General features: G+C 51.7%; 1 pseudogene; it reads left to right on the top strand.

The window, feature by feature from the left end:
• Positions 1-14,208: 14,208 nt before the first annotated feature.
• On the top strand, positions 14,209-14,329 carry LOC118999176 (uncharacterized; annotated as a pseudogene).
• The last annotated feature ends 3,805 nt before the right edge of the window (positions 14,330-18,134 follow it).

Here is an 18,134-nt window from a genome sequence, read left to right on the forward strand (position 1 = left end):
AAGATGGTCAGGCACCTGATTGCCCAGTTGTGGCTCTTAGCTTGGGCCTTGGGGAGAGCTGCAAAGGCAGGTTTTGCTTCCTGAGCAAAGGGCACACTCGGGTATCTTCTTTGCCCACGGCCAGAGTCCTGGCCCCAAGAGCAGGAGCCCCCTCAGAGGACTGGGCCTGCCCACTCCCCAGCCTGGCCCCCTGTGAGGCCAGCTGGGGCCCATCCCAAGGCAAGGCACCATTGCCACACGCTGCGAGCCCTTCTATTTGTGAGAACTGTGACAGTTAAAGTCACAGCTGTGCCACACAAAGGACCAGCCTGGGGCTTAGAGCTGCAGCCACAGCAGGATGCTAAAAATAAGGCTGGGCAGGGCCAGGCCTCGGGGACGACAGCACAGAGCAGGCAGCGAGGGACAGTGCCCCGCCCCACTCCCAGGCTGGGCTGGGCACATCTGGGGACTGCAGTGTGCTTCGGAGCCACTGCTCAGAAGAAACAGTGCCACCTGGGTGCCGTGTCCAGGTGGGAAGGATGAAGAGTGTTCAGGACACCATATCACCTGTGGGATTGTGGGAAAAGCTGGTGTAGTCTGGCCCAGAGCTGACAGCTTTGAGGAGGTACTTTGGCAAACGTTTAACATTGCTTTGTTACTCATCCTGGCCCCACCTTCGCTGAACACCGCTGTGGGACGGCAGCAGAACTCGGTGGGACCCTGCCTTCAGAGAACAAGGGCTCTCGGACCAGGGCTGTGAGGATGGATGTCCAAGGAGGCAGATTTCTATTCCATATAAGACACAGCACATCCCCATAGTGCGTCCCTGCCACTTGGAGCAGTCCAGGAATCGTGCAGGAGAAGAGAGTTCTGCTCTCAGCGGCAGGGTGAATGGGATGCCACCAGGACTGTCTGTCAGTGTACAGGTCACAGACTGCCTCATGCTTTCGAGGGTCCATTTCCCTATCCCCCTTCTTCTGGTTCCTTGGGGACTTCTCCCCAGTGTGAAACAAGAAATCTTAAAACTGGAGGGTCTACCCACTGATGTTTTAGTGCTCTGGACAAGGACAACCACTGTCATTTTGCTGACAGGATTCTGGACTTCCCGGGCCATGCGTCTCACAGAGGAGTGGTTTAACTGTGGGACGTGAGTGCTACCTGCTCCCCACTGAGCCGGGATGAGGCACGTGCACCGTGCACCGGGAGCCCAGGGGGTCGCTGAGGCTGGGTGTGATTTTCCGTGTTGGGCAGCAAGGGCAGTGACAGGGGAAGGTGGCTTGGACAAGTGTCCTGTGGCTCAGGAGCAGACCCCAGGGAGCCGGGGAGCCAAGGCCATAGAAGGAGGAATGGGTGCCACCGGGAAGCTGGTGGGGAGGACCAGGGGCCAGGCACAGGGAGTCCTTCTCCTGCCGGCCGGGGGGCTGCTGCATTCATCAGCCTCCCAGACAGGAGTTCTCTCCAAGACGCAGCCTCAAGTGATGCTCCCTGAAATGAAAGCAATTAGGAGACTCATCCAGTGAGCAAATAGCTTGCTAATAGCCCCACTTACAAACATCCCATAGGGAAACCCGCCCTATCAGGTATTAAATTCTGCTAAAAGGCTGTAATATTGGAGAAGCGAGATATCAGCCCCCAAGTTTAGGGTATCGTTCATGGGGTCAGAGCAGATACCCCAGAACCTCGATAGGTGGGTGTCAAGGCAGAGGCTGCACTAATCAGTCTCTGGGAAGCTCTGACATCTGTGCAGGGCACCACCACCTGGCACCCGGAGGTGCCGGAGCCCTGAAAGGCAGCCCCCCACTGTAGCCTGGTTGGCCTTTTCTTGTCCAGCTCTCTCGAGGGGCAAGGGCCTGAAGCTGGGCTGGAGCAGCAAACAGCTGCCTTTCCAGAGCACAGCTCGGTCCACCCCACCCGGGGCTGTCCCTCCTATGAGTCATCCTGTTCTCCCCACAGCCAAATATAGCTCCAAGGCAAACCAAGAGGCTGCATCCTTGGAAAGGGCCCCTGAGGGGCCAGGATGGTGGCCCAGGCTAGGAGCCCAGGCAGCCCACCCCTCCTCCCCTACCCAGCCCAGGCCTGAGGTCTCTGCCTGAGCCTCAGATCTCAGAGACACTTTCCCACAAATGCTGGGGAGAGAAAGGGTCTGGCTGAGAAGCAATGGCCACTTCCTCCTGCGGCCCGTGGGACACACTCCAGGGTACAAAGAACAGGGCAGGGGGCTTTACTTTTTGTCTAGTCCACATGATGAGGCTGAGATCCCACTGGACAGCAGCCCTGCCTGGGTGAGCCAGGGTGGCCCCTTCACCCAGGGCGTGTCCAACAGCCCCCAGGGCGCCGCCCTAGCCTTGGGCCCTCAGAGCCACCACATAAGGAAATGTTTGTGCTTCCGAAGCGCTGTCTGGGCAGTGGCTCCCCTCTCGCTCCACCCCTCCTCCCTCCTCCCTGACTGGCCAGACTGGGGCGGTTGGACCCAGGAGCAACTGCCCTGAGCCTGGCAGGAAGGCAGGGAGGCGGGGCGAGGTTGGGCTGGGAAGTGGGTGGGCAGGGGTCGTGCTCTGAGGTCCTTCTGTCATGCTGTGCAAGGGGGACATCCTGCCCGGCTTGGCAGGAGCCAGCTGGAAACCTTCTCCCCGCCCTTACCCCCAGCAAGCTGCTCCCCCCAGCCCCCGCTTCTGTGGCCCAGTTGCCATGTGGGGGACAGGCAGGACACTTCTGAGGCAGCCTGGACCCTGGCTTTGCTGTCCCAGGGGCACTGCGTTCTGGAGTCTAAGGCCAGGACTGTGGAGACATGGTCTCCCTGAAGAAGTCCCGCCTGCCCAGCTGTCCTCCTGGGGGGCCCAGAGCAACCTCTCATTTCTCTGGGTTGTGACTGAAGTATCCTGATCCTCTCCAGCCACTGCTCAGAGAGGAAACATTTTATAACCTGCCTGCTGGCGGCAGGCAAGGTCAGGCTCACATGGGCTTCCCGTCTTCTGGAGTTTTCCATTAAATTATTTACACAGGCCCTGAACAAGCCCGCAGACTCTGCAGGAAATCAGCAGGCACAAGGTGGCATTTACTCTTCTGCAAACAGTCTCATTTCTCCAGGGATCCCTCCTCTTTTAACTGTAACTCTTTGGAGGGAAGAAGCTGCCTTAGGGTGAGGCCTTCTAGGTCCCCGTGGTTTACTCTTGGGAGCCAGAGAAATTCCCCACCAGGTAATCCCTGGACAGGGATCCCAAACCCAGTGCCGGAAGTCAGAGGGGGCAGCTCTGGCTCCCTGCTCAGCTCGGAGCACAGACTCCTTGAAACGGCCCTTGAGGATGATGTCACACCGATCCCAGGGCCTTTGGGAAAGGGCGACAAGCACAGCAGTGACCCAGCACAACTGCACCTGTTTGGCAGGAGGGAAAGTGGGACCACCTCCCCAGCTTCCAGGTCACGCAGACTGGATTTAGATTAACCTCAGGCTGTTTCCTGGGAAGCTCCAGAGTGACACAGGAAGAAAAGGGTGGCTACTTACCCTCAAGGCCCCACCTCCCAGGCAGGCAGGGCTGCCCAGAAGTGGTTGCTGACAGGGTTCATCCACAGGATCCCTCACCCCTAAGGACAGCTCTGGGCATCCTCCGTGCCCACAGTCCTTTCTGCAAAAAGTGGCTGGTGCTTCCCAATAGGAGGCTCAGCTCCACCCATCCCCAGGGGCATGGACTTCGACGTGCCCAAGCCTGGGGCCACTGTGGAAAGGATGGAGAGCTAGGCTGTGCTTGACAAAGGTCACACCCCATGTGGGCAGGGGGCCATGCACCCAAATCCAGTCTCACCCCCAGAGGCCCTACAGTTTTAATTCAAGACAGTGCATCAACTTTCGGCACCATGGTATCAAGTACGGAGCTATTTTCTGCTCTTGGACCCTGATGTCTTGCAATTGGGATCTAAAAACTCCTAGAGGCAGGAGATGCGTCTGGCTGCTACCTCCCAAGCCTAGCACAAAGCATATGCTCAGAAAATATCTTTTGGTGACAAAAATTTCTAAAAGTCTTCATTTCAGACTGCAAAGATCTGGACCAAATAAGATAAACTTCACATCCTAAGTTCGTAAGACTGACCTGTGAAGTGGGCAGTTCTCCATCATGAGACATATTCAAATGGAGGGTCATTGGCAATATATTGGGGACATGGTAATGTGGTCTCAGTGGGAATAGAGGTTAATTTTACGCCCTTAAAATGTACTTAGAAGGGGCTAGCTTAACAAGAGGGTATCCATAAGGAGATGAAAAGGACACAGATGACGAGGGGCTTTTTTATTAGATTTTATTTATTTATATTTGGGGGGGAGAGGGAAAAGAGAAACATCAACGTGTGGTTGCCTCTCACGTGCCCCCTACCGGGGACCTGGCCCACAACCCAGGCATGTGCCCTGACCAGGATCCAACCCAGGACCCTACCTGGAACCCTTTGGTTCACAGGCCAGGACTCAATCCACTGAGCTACACTAGCCAGGGCCAGATGAGGTTTTGATGGAAGGGGAAGGAGAGCCAGACAAGGGAACTTCTAAAGCCAGTCCAGCTCAAATGCTAACTCCGTGCCCTGGCTGTTCTGCCCCGGCAGCACCTCCCTCCACCCCTGCTGATGTTAGGTGCTCGCCCAGACACCCAGCTGGTAAAGGGCAGAGCTAGGGCTTAAGTCTGTCTCCCTCTCCTGGGGAGAGGAGTGCTTGCCACATAGAAAAACCAGAAGCAGACCGAGGTGTAAACAGCTGGACCGACCACAGTTCCCCATCCAGCTTTTCTTCCCCCTTCCCTCCCTCGGGAGGCCACTTCCCCCTAAACCTGTTCCCCGAGGTCTTTTGCCCCCCCAGGCCTGACAGAACAGGCCTCCTTTCCCCACATGCCTTCCTCCCCCTCATCTGCTCCCTCTGCTTCAATCCTTGTCCTTCCACAAACGTGAATTTGGTGGCACCTGTGTAAGTGCCTTCTAGAACCAAGTTCTCAGGCTTGATCCCTGATTCTCTCTGAAGCCTGAATCTCTCTGAGGCCACCTACTCTGGCCTTGGCTCATAGCTTTCTCCAGGAAGCTTTCCTTGACCTTTACTGGCCAGACTCCTGGTTCACAGCTGCATCATTATGTCCTTAACTGCGATGTTCTTGGTCTGTTCCCTCACCCACGGAGGGTCACCTTTGCAGCCAGTGCAAAGCTGGGGCCACAGCAGGCATCCAGTGAGCAGGAGGAAAGGATAGAAGCAAGGGTAAGAATAGCCCAGGATAATGGGCTGATAGTTATGCTTTGCACGTAAACTAGGCGAGTGAGAATGAATCCAAAACAAGCCACAACGGGATGGTTTTCGCAGGTGCCCCAGACGTGGGAAAGCAGAGCTTGTACTCCAGGTCGGCGCACATCCCCAGGCAGGCACAGGTTAGTGCATACACCAGATTCGTGAACACATGTATCTGTGCACATGGTAAGTTCTTGCAAACATGCGTCCATGCACACCAGATTTGCATAAGGTAAGCAGGGCAAACACAAGAGCGCACACTCTCAAGTGTAAGAACATCCTCGAGGTCGTGCACACAGAAATCCGTGTAAGTCCACGGATTCGTGCATACCAGATACAAACTCGAGTTTGGATATATTAGAGCGTGTGCAAGGTCGCAGGCCCATTCTGAGAAGGTAGAGGCGCCCATTTCCCGCCATACTCGGGCACAGCTGCACTCTCTGGGCGCCATCTTCCTTCCTCGGGCAACGGAAAGACCAGCAGTCACTCAGCCTCTGCGCTGGGGCCTTTGTTGTCTGGGCTTCCGGACGTCCATCACGCTGAGGCCCTGCGCGCCGGAGCACGAAATGGCGGACGAGGGGCGGGGCTAGGGCGGGGTGGCCCGGAACAGCGCCCACTCCAGACTCTGTCCGGGAGCGGCCCCCTGCCTCCCCGCGCAGGCGCAGGCGCAGGCCGCGGCGCGCGTCCCCGCGTTCCCCCCCCGCCCCGAAGCGCGCCAGGACACAAAGGGCTGGAGGGAAAGCGCGGAGCGCGGCCAGCGCCTGCGGAGCGGCTAGCGGCCCGGAGCGGTCTGGACCGGAGTCCTGGGGCTGGAGCCGGGCTCGCCAGAACCACGCGCTCCGGCGTCGGGTGGGGCGTGGAGCGGCGCTCTTTCCCCTCCCCTCGCCCTTCTTCAACCGCCGTAACTGCCTCGCGGGCGTGGGTGGGTGGGGCGGGGCGGATGGGATGGGGCGGATAAGGCGGCCGCCCCGCTCTCCGGCGCCGGAGAGCCGGATCCCTCCATTTTCCCTCGCGCACCCTGATGGCGGATCTTTTTCCTGTTACGGAGCGAAGGGCTACCTCTGCGAAAGGCGGAGGCCTTCTTCCAAAGTCTTTCGTGTGAGCGCTTGGGAAGCAGAGTGACGCAGCTCCTTAGGAAGTTTTTTAATGTGATTTCCAGAGATTTTATAAAGAAAATGCAGACGCCGCAAATTTACTATTACATCTTGCAACTTGGTACTTCAAATTGGGAATGTGGATTTAGGATACGGGGGAGGTCACTGATGGAAAAAAAGTGGGTTTTTTCCCCTTCACTAAAGAGACGTTCGTTAAAAGCAATAATACATTTTTTTCATACGTGTTCTTGGTAGACAGTTTGGCAAGAAATAAGTGACGTTCCCTGAATACTTATATGCCAGGCCCTTTTTAAAGGGCTTTAATTTTTATAACCAGGTACAGATGGAGAAACTGAAGTCCCAAAAGGTTCAGTACACAAAACTAGTAAAAAGTACAGGAAAGTAAGAAAACGGCGGGGGGCCGACCTTGCCAGACAACCACTATTAGGCCGGCCTGGCTGCAGCCAGCGTCTACCGTGCGGGAAGAAACTGGGTTCACACCACTGCTGTAACCCGGGGCGTTGCTGGGGGACCGTGCGTGGGGGGGAGGGCGCGGGGCGGCAGTGGTTGCGCGGACCCAGCAGCCAGCGGGCGCGGAGCCGCCCGGAAGCGCGGTTCCCGGCCGCGTGGCTCGCGCGGAGAGCGACTGCTGGGGGCGCCCTCTGCTCTCGGGGTGGCCTCTAGTGATCCCGGAGAGTTCTCGCGACTCCCGCGATCCCTCCTGGGGGATGGGAGGAAGAGCCGCCTCCTGCCTTTCTCCTTTTTTCTTTTTCCCCTACTATAGCACATTCTCGGGCTATTACCGCCTTCAGTTGCCTAAGCTCAGTTTGGGCCTCTGAGGAGCTCATTTTCACAGATCAGGGTCAAGTCAGTTCGAGGTAGAGTGCGCAGCGCAGTGGTTGCTCATATGCACAGGTGAAGCGGCTGAGATGTAGGGATATGTCTGGGCCAAGTTCATCCATTAACAGTGGAGCAGGGGTGCTTTATCCAAGCTGAGGCGGCTGCCTAGCAACCTCAGTCTCCAAGTCCTTGGCTTCCGTAGGATCTGTAATTATGTTCGTGCTTGCTTGGTTTTTGAAGTTTAAACTTTAACTAGATGGCGATCCCAAAGCTTAGCTGATAAATTGTAGGTGCTTTTCTCTTGTGTGCTGAAAGAGCATTGGTTCTAAACAGGAGAGGAGTATGCAGCCAGCATATTCCTCACCCTCATTCTCTTTTAAAAAATTATTAGCTTATGGGTTTTAGGGAGAAAGAGGGAGATTAAGAGAGAGAGAGATGTGAACTTTTTTTGTTGTTCCACCCATCCATGCAGTCATTGGTTGCTTCTTATATGTGTCCTGACCAAGGATCGAACCCACAACCCTGAAGTACTGGCATGATGTGCTAACCAACTGAGCTACCCAGCCAGGGTCCTCACTCCCCTTCTTAATCCTTTAAGGCTTCATCTGTTTATCAAAACTGTTTTTATCCATTTTTTAATTTACTTATTAAATCACCTGTCCTTTGATTATTTTATTGCAATATGAATTTTCTCTTTACCAATTAGTCACCTATTTTATTATTACTTCATTAATGAAGAAAAAAGTGAGTGTTTTTATTCGTATTTAATTTTTTAAGGTTACTGATTTTAGAGTGAGAGAAAAACACTGATGTGTTACTGTTTATGCATTTGTTGCTTGATTCTTGCATGACTGGGGATCAAACCCACAACTTGGGCATATTGGGATGCTGCTCTAACCAACTGAGCTACCTTGCCAGGGTGGGAAAACAAGTGCTTTTAATTTTTACAGGTGGATAATGTAAGAAATGAAACTAGAATATGACTTTAGATCTCACACACTGACACCCTGTTCTACTTATTGAATCACAAATTTTTAATAAGCAAAGAAGTCCCAGCAACTGTGACAAACTTTCTAGATAATTGCCTTTTCCTACATTTTATAAAAGAGCGTCCTTGAACACTTACTAGCTTTGTCAAGTTACTTAACTCCTGATCCTGTCTTCTCATCTGTAAATTGTGGATAAAAAAATGTGTCCTGGTAGTAGGGCAGAAGTGGGGAGTTTGAGGATGATTTTTGTCAAGTGCAGGACTGCAGACCATAGTAGGTGCTCTATAAATAAGTGTCAGCAATTGTTTTTGGCTTGTCAACCTCAGATTCAGACCTGTAGGGAATTTTTATCAGTTTATTTGAGCTAAACTGACGACAATTAACAGGAAACAAAATCTCAAGGGACTGAAAAAATACTCCAGAAAAGTGGCACTTTTGCACCTCGTTTTATACATAACCATTGAAGGAGGTAGAGGAGGTTACTTGAAATCCATTGGTGATAGATTAGGGAGGCGGGGGGAAAGCAAAGCTGAGAAATCTCTGGGATTGGATACAGAGTAAACCGAAATAGACTTCTTTTACCTTGGTGGGTAGAGGAGTTAACAGTTAACAATTAACACCAGAACAATGAGGGGCTTTTCCGCTCCTGTGAAGTGGGTGTGCCCTAAGGGGTCTGAATAAAGGAAATTACCCTGGCAGTTTGTTCCAAAGGTTTGTTATGTAGATGCAAGAAGACAATGAGCAGGTTCAGTTAAGATTGACCTTTGTCTGGCAAGATACCTCCGAGGACAGGACTACCTGCCACGACCTGCTTTTAGTCAGAAAGTTTTTGTTTCAGACAATCCTTTGTGCTTAATTTCAATCCCTAAGTCTGTAAGGCTGCCATGCCAGCTTCTCCGGAGCTTGTCAGGTTTAGTGTGTGGCCCCTCTGCTCCACACCCCACCTCCACCCCCGCCCAAGTTGCTAGTCTACATTTCCAAACTAGCAGAGCCAGCAGCTGGTTGCCTTAAAAAACATCAGTGCAGCCCCTTTCAGATCACAACTGTGTGCCCACTTACACTCCAAACAACACCCAGGACTGCTTACAACTTTAATCAAGGAAAGAGCAGCTTTGGGATTTATTTCAGAAAACAAGCCACATGCTTGTTTGATACATCAGGCCCAGCCATGATCTGGAGCAAAGAGTAAGGGGCTTGTGTGAACTGGCCCCATGCAGGGGGCCCTCCCGTCTTTGAAAGGGCCTGAAGGCTGGGGCTGGATGTCCGAAGGGACCTGGAGAGGGAAGGAGCCCTGCCCTCCCAAAGCTGCAGGGCTCCCTGAAAGCCACAGGGCCCTGTGTGCCCTGTTCAGTGGATCTGTAAGTGCCACTTCTGTTTGGATGCTGGTGGTGGGGATAAAGAGTGAGTGAAACAGTCCATCCCTGCCCTCAGGGAGCCTGGAGCTTACTCAGGAAGCCAGACTCTGAGGAAATGACCAGGCTGATGAGTGTCGGATTGTGGGGTGCTACACAAGGTGGCAGTGGCCTTGACTCAGGCAGAAGATCAGGGAGGCTTCCTGAAGGTGGTGATGCTTTGGCTCAGCCCAGCATTCTCTCAGACTCTGAAGAGGGAAAGGTATATTAAAGTTGAGAAACTGAAGTCCAAAAAGTCTGGGCATGGGACCTCAGTCGCAAAAGAGACAGGAGCTGAGATACAGAAAGGAGCCCCACCATGGAGATTTCTCTAGGAGTGTAGCAGGAGAAGAAAAAAAATTCCCCATCCTGGGTTCTCTGATTGGATCCCTATAAATTAAACCAACAAAAGACAGATTGCTAAGAGACACATAAACAGAACTGTTCATTTAAGTGTGCATCACATGTGGGAGCACCCAGTGATGAGTAACTCAAAGGGGTGGTTAGAACTTGCGCTCAATGCAAGGGGGAACCCGCCCCCAAAGACCTGGAATTATCCTTGGAGGGCAGGCCTCCTGTATGTAGTGCAGGGTTCCCACACTAGGTGAGCATTCGAGCAACCCATCTGTGTCAGCGTACCAGCCGGTGGTGTGAGAGGCTGCGTTCTGCTTCAGTGAATTTTTTAAAAGATTATTTATTTATTTTTAGAAAGGAAAGGAAGGAGAGAGGGAGAGAAATATCAAGGTATGGTTGCCTTGTGCTGGGAACTGACCTGCAACCCTGGCATGTGCCCTGACTGGGAATCAAACCATGATCCTTTAGTTCACAGGCCCAAGCTCAATCCACTGAGCTACACCAGCTGGGGATAATGTTTTTTTGAAGACTCCTTCAGTGTGTTTGCCCATTTCATGATGGGTGATTTATGAGCACACCCACCCAGACAGCGCTGAGTCCTCAGCAGTCTGTGACCAAAAACAGCACGACCCCATGTCCCAGCCTTCCTTGTTCACATGATCTTTTGCCCGAGCGACGTTTTTTTGTTTCCCCAGATGAACGAAATCCTCAAAGGGGAACATTTTGCTAATGAGGAAGACATGAGACAAAAAATGGCAGAAGAACTAAAAGGCATCAGAATTAACAAGTACAAAAACTGCTTTGAACAGTGGAAAAAACATCTTGATATGTGTATTGCATCAAATGGAGAGTACTTTGAAGGTGACTGAAATTTTAACATTTAAGAATAAATAGCCCTGGCTGGTGTAGCTCAGTGGATTGAGCACAGGCCTGCGAACCAGAGGATCGCGGTTCGATTCCCAGTCAGGGCACATGCCTGGGTTGCAGGCCAGTTTCCAGCAGGGGACCCAAGAGAGGTAACTGTACATTGATATTTCTCTCCCTCTCTCCTTCCCTTCCCCTCTAAAGATAAATAAATAAAATCTTTTTTTAAAAGTATGTAACTCAATAGTTTTTCACATATTCATGAAATTGAGCCACCACCAGCATAAATTCCGGAACATTCCAGCACCCCCAAAGAGAAACTTAGAACTCAGCAGCAGTCACTCCTCATCCGTCCCTCTCCCCAGCTCCACTGTCTTCTGCCCCTGCAGATTTGCTTATTCTGGACTCCACAGTATGTTGTTATGAATGGAATCCACAGGAAACTTCACGTGTTTTTTAATCCTCATCCGAGGCCATGTTTTTATTGATTTTCAGAGAGAGAGAGAGAAATGCCAATGTGAGAGAGAAACATCCATTAGTTGCCTCCCATATGCACCCCAACTGGGAATGGAACCCATAATTTAGGTATGTGTCGATACTGAGAATCGAACCTGTAGCCTTTTGATGTACAGGACAACGCTGCCACCGACCGAGCCATGCTGCCAGGTTCAAGGTCGTAGCATGTATCGGTTTTCCATTCCTTTCTGTGACTGAATAACATTCCACTGTGTGAGAGTCTCAGACTCCAACAAGCACAAGTTCCATCCCTGTGAGGGGAGTGTGCCCAGGGTCTGGTCATGGTGTGAGAAGCTCTGAGCTTCCAATGCCCACAGGCGACCTGGCTCTGCCGTCACGGTCTGTGCAACCAGGCAGGTCACTTTCTTCACCCCTCATATTGTCCTCTCATGAATGGGGACAGTAGTAGTAATTCTCTAGGATTGATGAGTGAATGAACTAATATATTTAAAGGGCTTGGAGGAGTGCCTGGTCAGGGTCCAGTTGTCACTGCAGAGGAAGAGAAGGGCCAGCAGATGCAGACCCCCCTATTGACTTCTTAGTGAGCACACTGACCTTTATTCTAGAATCTTCCAGTGCCTGCATGGGTACTTCCTAAAACTGGAGATTACAATCAGGTCTGACTCAGAGGGAATGAATTGAAATGGTGGTTTCTATGCCTTTCTTGGGCATTTAGGGCTTTGTAGTTCGGCAGACTTCCCCATGTTTGTGATGACGAACTAGGGACTCTTTCAATACGTGTACTTTTCGGATCATTACCTTGAGAACAAGCTGCTTCAATTTTTTTAAATTTAAGTAAATTTTCAACATACAGAAAACCAGAAGAGTATGGTTCCCCGTGTACCTCCCACCACACTTATCCCTGTTTTCAATTCCTGACAGGCTGGTTTGTTCCACAGATGGGGGAGGCACACCTGAAATGCAGGATCTGAAGGGGAACAGAACTTACCCTTCAAAATATGTCACTTTGGTATGAGAATCATTTGCGCTAAAGGCCACCCAAACCCAGCAGGTTCAGGAGAGGCTCGTCTGTCTAAACTCACATGGGAAAGGGAGCCGGAAGAGAGCTGTTACCAGAGATACCTTTGTACCTGAGAAACTCACCTGCATAACAGGACAGCCTGTGTTTCCCAAACATCTCCTCCCCCTTCCTGTGAAAGGCCTTCCTCCCAGGGCAGAGTGTCCGAGACCAGCCCCCAGGTCTCCCTGCGCCCCCTGCCCCTGCTCCCCGCTGCAGGTGTCTGATACACGTGGACGGAAAAAGTAAATGCTGGTTTGCGGGGATGGCCTGGAAATCCGGTGCCGCTTCAAACATTCACTCCATAGGTTCTTTGCCTGCTGTTAAGGTTCCAGGGGTTGGTGAACTTGGATGGGAAGCATTGACGTCTGTCTTCCCCAGTCTTTCGGCAAAGTCGGACATTTTCTTCTGCTGTACGCATACGCTTCGCCCCACAGTGTCACAGGTGGTTCCTGGGACTTAGTCACCAACAGAAGTCACAACTGTCTTCATGTCACACCTCAGTTGTGGCAGATATTTTAAATCTCATTTATTCTCCTGTTGGGGAGGAAAAATAATTTTCTTTTTATTCCTCTATAGAAGGCAAATGATTCTGGCTTGTCTAATGATTCAAATTCATGTGAGACAAGTTGACAATAGAAAATGTCCAAATTTGTTACGTATGTACATATGGGGGTTCCATAGGAATGTGAGACCCTAGGACAAATCTAGCAGTTGGGGCTTACAAGCCCCCTTGAGCCAAGAAGAAACAGGGGTTGGGGGTGTGGTTTGGGACTTCGAAAGGTAGAAAGCAATTCACATGGAGAAGGAAAAGCAAATGCTTGGTAATCAAATGTTTGCTGGGCCATCTTTAACAAGGGGACACCAGGAGGACTTCGATCAGAGGGCCCTTGCTAGGCTCCTTCCTGCCTGTCACACACTAGCTCCCATTAAACTGCAGTTACTTGTGATGAGAGCTCCCCTCCTGGAGCAGGTCCTCCATCTAAATTCTTTTAGGCAGGTGGGGGGACGTCAAAGGTTCTTCCTGTTTCTTGAAAATAATATCTTCAAATAATCAGTATTCTAAAAGGCGTATTTGGGGGTGGTAAACTCTGCTTTCTGTTACTCACCGTGATTTCAAAATCAGTAATTATCAGGCCTGTTACCAGATCTGGTCCTGATTTAATTCACTAAAAAAGAGTTACCAATCATACATGGCAATTGTGTTCCAGTATAATTTGCTTCCTTTGTAATCCTGGGCATTTTGCTGCATGCACCTGAAACCTTGCCCTCAGAGCCCTGGCTGGGCAGCTCAGTTGACTAGAGCACGGTCCCCATGCGCCAAGGCTGCAGGTAGGATCTCCTGTCCGGACACACACAAGAACCACCCAGTGCATGCATGAACGAGTGCAACAGCACATCCACCTTCCTGTCTCTCCCTTCTCTCTCTCTCTCTCTCTCTCAAATCAATAAATAAAAATTAAAAAAAAAAATCTCTCTGAAGAGTCCCGAGGCCTCACCAGACTCCAGAGGGGCCTGGAGGGGCCTGGCACAGGGAGGGTGAATGGGCCTTCCTGGGCCTGCCCAGGGCACTTGGAACCTTCACTGTGGCCCTGCAGGCCTCTCCTGGTGTGCCATGTGTGGCTGGCACCATCTGCTGGGTCAAGGCTGTGGTCCTTCTATTTCTTCTGGCCATTATGGGGTGTAAATGAGGCTGTTGATAGCGCCTTAGACTCTTGCCAGAGGACCCTGTATGCCACCCACAGGCACCTGCCCCTGCCAGAGTCCTTTGGTCCCCAGGCCGTGGCCATGCGGTTCTGCCCGGCCCATGACAAGTACCCAGGAGCAGGGCGGTGGCAGAGCAGAGAACTGGGTTGAGCTAAAGGCGGAACATCTGCAGTTTCTTATCAGACCAAATGCATTTTTAAAAACAAGTTGTTATCAGCCTTTTGGCCCAGATCAAATGTAGTATCTGTTCTTATCAGCTTAGTGTCTGAGGCGCCCTCTCTCTGAGGACAACCAGTTGAGTGGATTTTTGGAGCAGGAAAACCAATTTTCCCTTGGATTGATAAATGAGCATCTGGGACAACACTGAGAAGTTGAAAAGAGAACATGTTGAGAGAGTTCTCTCCCTCCCTGTCCCTCAGCCTCAAACTTGGCCAGAGTCTCTGTCCTTCCGGAGCTGTGCACGGCACTTACAGCCAAACCGAAGGTGCACCAGAGCACCGCCTTTGTTACTTAAACACTAAGATACTAGGCACCTGGTCTGCGCCTGGCTTTTTTAATGTAACAGTACTGTCTTGGAAATTGCTCCTTATCTACATATAAATAACTTCACCCTCCTACTGTTCCTTATATTTATTTCTCTGGTCATTTCCAAGCAATTTGTTGAAAAAGAATGCCTCTCCAGAGAAACAGGAGCACCCAGACACAGCCAGAAATTTCAGGATAACGCTTGGATTCACTCACCTCCAAAATTGCAGGGTTACTGGGATAGAAAAAGTTACTAGGATAGGAGAGTTCCACTTCCTCTTAAGCTGGGTGTGCATTTCAGAGGGGGCCCCACAGAACTATAGTACCTGAATCCCAAAAATGACTACGTGGTAGAATTTTGGGCAGGGGAATCAGAGACAGATTGGCCTTTGGCTAGAAGACTTGATCTGTGGTGTCCCCTAACCCAGGTGTTAGGGTTCCAGGATCTCTGTCTATCCAGAGCTGGATGTCCACCTTACCCTCCCAAGCTAACCTGAGGTCTCTTTAAAAAACGTCACCTTCTTAATACTGAACCCTCCTGCAACCAAGCAGCTCTCCTCCCAGCTTCTCTCAGGAGCTGTGTTGGGCAGGGCAGCAGACATTGGCCCGGGAAACCTCAGAATGATGCTAAGCCCACATAATGGCGTGGCTCAGTGGATTGAGTGCTGGCCTGCAGACCGAAAGGTCACCAGTTCAGTTCCTGGTCAGGGCACGTGTCTGGGTTCTGGGCCAGGTTTCTGGCTGGGGGCATGTGAGAGGCAACAGATGTATCTCTCATGTATCGATGTTTCTCTCCCTCTCTTTCCCCCTCCCTTCCTGTGTCTCTAAAATAAATAAATAAAATTTTTATTTTGAAAAAAAAGAAAATGAGAAGAATAATGCTAAGACTGCACCCTGGAGCCCCCTGAGTGGGCTGGGTGGGCAGGCTTCCCTCTCCCCCCACTCAGAGCAGTTCCGAGTTTATCATTATTTAGCTTTGAGCTGAAGGACATGTGCTTTGTACTAACAATCTACAGGGCAAGTAAGGGCTTTCTTGTCATGGAACTCCAACCCTTCATCACTTTGGACCACCAAGATACACCAACGAAGGCTGAGCCCACCCAGCAACCTTCCCACTAGAGTGTAGTTTCCTTCTGGACTCACACACCAGGACAGACACTGTCCCGCCAGCATGAGTATCTGGTTGGCCAGACAGGCTCCTCTGTAAAATACAAAAAGAGCCTGCTGGTTTTTACATCGGGGCTTGATGGGTGTGTGTAATGTGAGTCAGTCCTGCCCACAGGGATCCCCTCTGGCCCACGGAGCACAGGGCAGCACTGTGGGCCACGGTGCATTCCCCAGAGTAAGCACCCCCACTTGCCCCCTAAGGCCAGCCAAGCCACTGCTTGGGCCATGGCCCTTCCTGGTGGGGCCCTTCTTTCAGCTGGAAGCATGTTGACGAGGCTAAGGGAGCAGTTTCCAGTACATGTTCGCTTCATGTAAAAGAAACTCAGTTGCAGAATTACAGTGTCCTCAGACAGTGACCAGGTAGAGAAAAAACCAGCACAAATCCGTCTTGCCCACCACCAACCGGTCAGGTCCCCCCCCCACCTGGAGGGTGGCACCACCAGTGCTTCTCCCTCCAGACTTTGGGGGACACCTTTTTCTCCACCCTCTTAAGTGCAGTACTTGGGGGCCTGCAAATTACCTGGCAAAATGCAGATTAGCCAGAGAAAAGATGGATGTTTCATTCACATACATGCATGGGAGTTCACAGAAAAATGTAACTCAGCGGGTGAGGGTAAGATTCGATAATGCATTTAAAGCACTGACTGGGTATAGTCCCTGGTACGTAGTGAGTGTTCAGTTAATACAGCCAGCCTCTCTCCCGGCTCTTGGCAGGGGAACGCGGCAGCGGGCCCCGCCTCGGTCCTGAGCTTCCGGGCCCCCCTTTCCACAGAATTATTAGGGTTACAGTGTGTTGATGTTCTGCCTGCACATCCCCAGAGTGTTTTCTTTCCTTTTCATTTTAACCTCTTTTTAAATTTTATTTTTCAACTACAGTTTACATTCGGTATTATTTTGTATTAGTTTCAGGTGTACCACATAGTGGTTAGACAATGATCTGATTTACAGAGTGGTCCCCCTGATATTTCCAGTGCCCACCCAGCACTGACATCGTTATTACAGTGTCATTCCCTGTGCTGTACTTGACGTCCTCAGGACTATGTTGTGACCGCGAGTTCTAGTTCTTCATCCCTTCGCCTTTTCGCCCAGCTTCCCAGCCCCCTGCCCTCTGGCACGCACCCTCCACAGCACCTTCCCCACCATGTAACCAGTCTCCTGTCTGAATTTCCACTCGGTGAATGGGGCTGCGTGGGTCCCATCGCAGTTGCTGCAGTGGTGTCCGGACACCTGCAGGAGAGGTGCATTTCAGGGTGTGGGGATAGGGAGGGGAGGTCTCCGGTTTGGAAATGTGAGTTAGGGTGGTGGATTTTTCTGGCTTTGATCTTTCTTCCAGACCTCTCTATATCACAATTCCACAGCCACACAAAACAATTTTTAGGGTACAATTTACCCCTGGGAGAAAAACCGACTCCACATTCTACCCCCAGGTCCCCCGAGATCCAGGAAGAGTTGTGTCTGGGTTAAGTGGCAGGCTGACTGGCTACAACAGGGTGAGGCCAAGCTGCGAGGATGAGAATAGAAGGTCTAAATTTAAACTGTGTCTGAAGGTTTCAGGGCGCCCGGGACTATGGGCCCTGGGGCGGCTCCCTTGCAGGGGGCTCTCTCCGAGGAGAGCTCCACCTTCCTCCTTCCTCCCTTTTCCTTCCCCCAGCCTCCCCCCTGCTCCCTCCTGCCTCCTCCCTCAAAGCACCAGGAGTGGAAACTGGTTGGCCCTGGGCTCTGAGAGCTGGTTCCCTCCCAAGGAAACACTGTCTCACTGCAGGATCTGCCCCTGGAATTTCCCTGCGGTGGAGAAATACCCACTGCGAGCCACCCGGACACACCTAGAGCTGGCCTGTGCAGGCTGCAGGGGGGAAACGCCCTTAGACACGCAGATGTCAACAGAAACACAAACAGGCCAGGAAAACTCCCGGGGCCTGGGGAGCCGGTTCTGGTCCCAGGTTTGTCTTGGTGTCTCCACCTCCCAGTGCAGAGGCCTGAGCAAGTATCTCCGTTAATAACCCATTTCCTCACCTTTCCGATGTTAAAGTACGTCTCTTAAGAATCCAAACAGAACTCTAAAGGAGTCGCCCTGGAAAGTTCTCTATTTCAAAGATGCTTTCATTATTTGAAATATTAAAAAATGTTTTTTTGAGAATCCCCTTTTAGTGTCACAAGGTGGCCTTATTGCAGCCCCAGACATTCCCCTCCTGCCCAGAGGGTCCCTGTCCTTGGTGCCAGGATACTGCAGGCTGGTTCCGAATAGCCCGTTCACAAGAGTCCTGTGAGGACTGTGTCTAGTGTGTCAGGCAGGTGTCATCACTACTGCTGAGCCACCGGATGTCCAAGGCCAGCCCCCAGAGAGAGGCCGGCCCCCAGAGAGAGGCGTGCAGCTCCTGGAGGGGCCAGTTCCCCTCTCTAAACCCTCAGCCACAGGCAGGGTCCTGCTAGAGCCTTAAA

Source organism: Sturnira hondurensis, unplaced genomic scaffold, assembly GCF_014824575.4.
Source record: "Sturnira hondurensis isolate 20B ecotype Veracruz unplaced genomic scaffold, ASM1482457v3 Scaffold0014615, whole genome shotgun sequence".
Classification (NCBI taxonomy): domain Eukaryota; kingdom Metazoa; phylum Chordata; class Mammalia; order Chiroptera; family Phyllostomidae; genus Sturnira; species Sturnira hondurensis.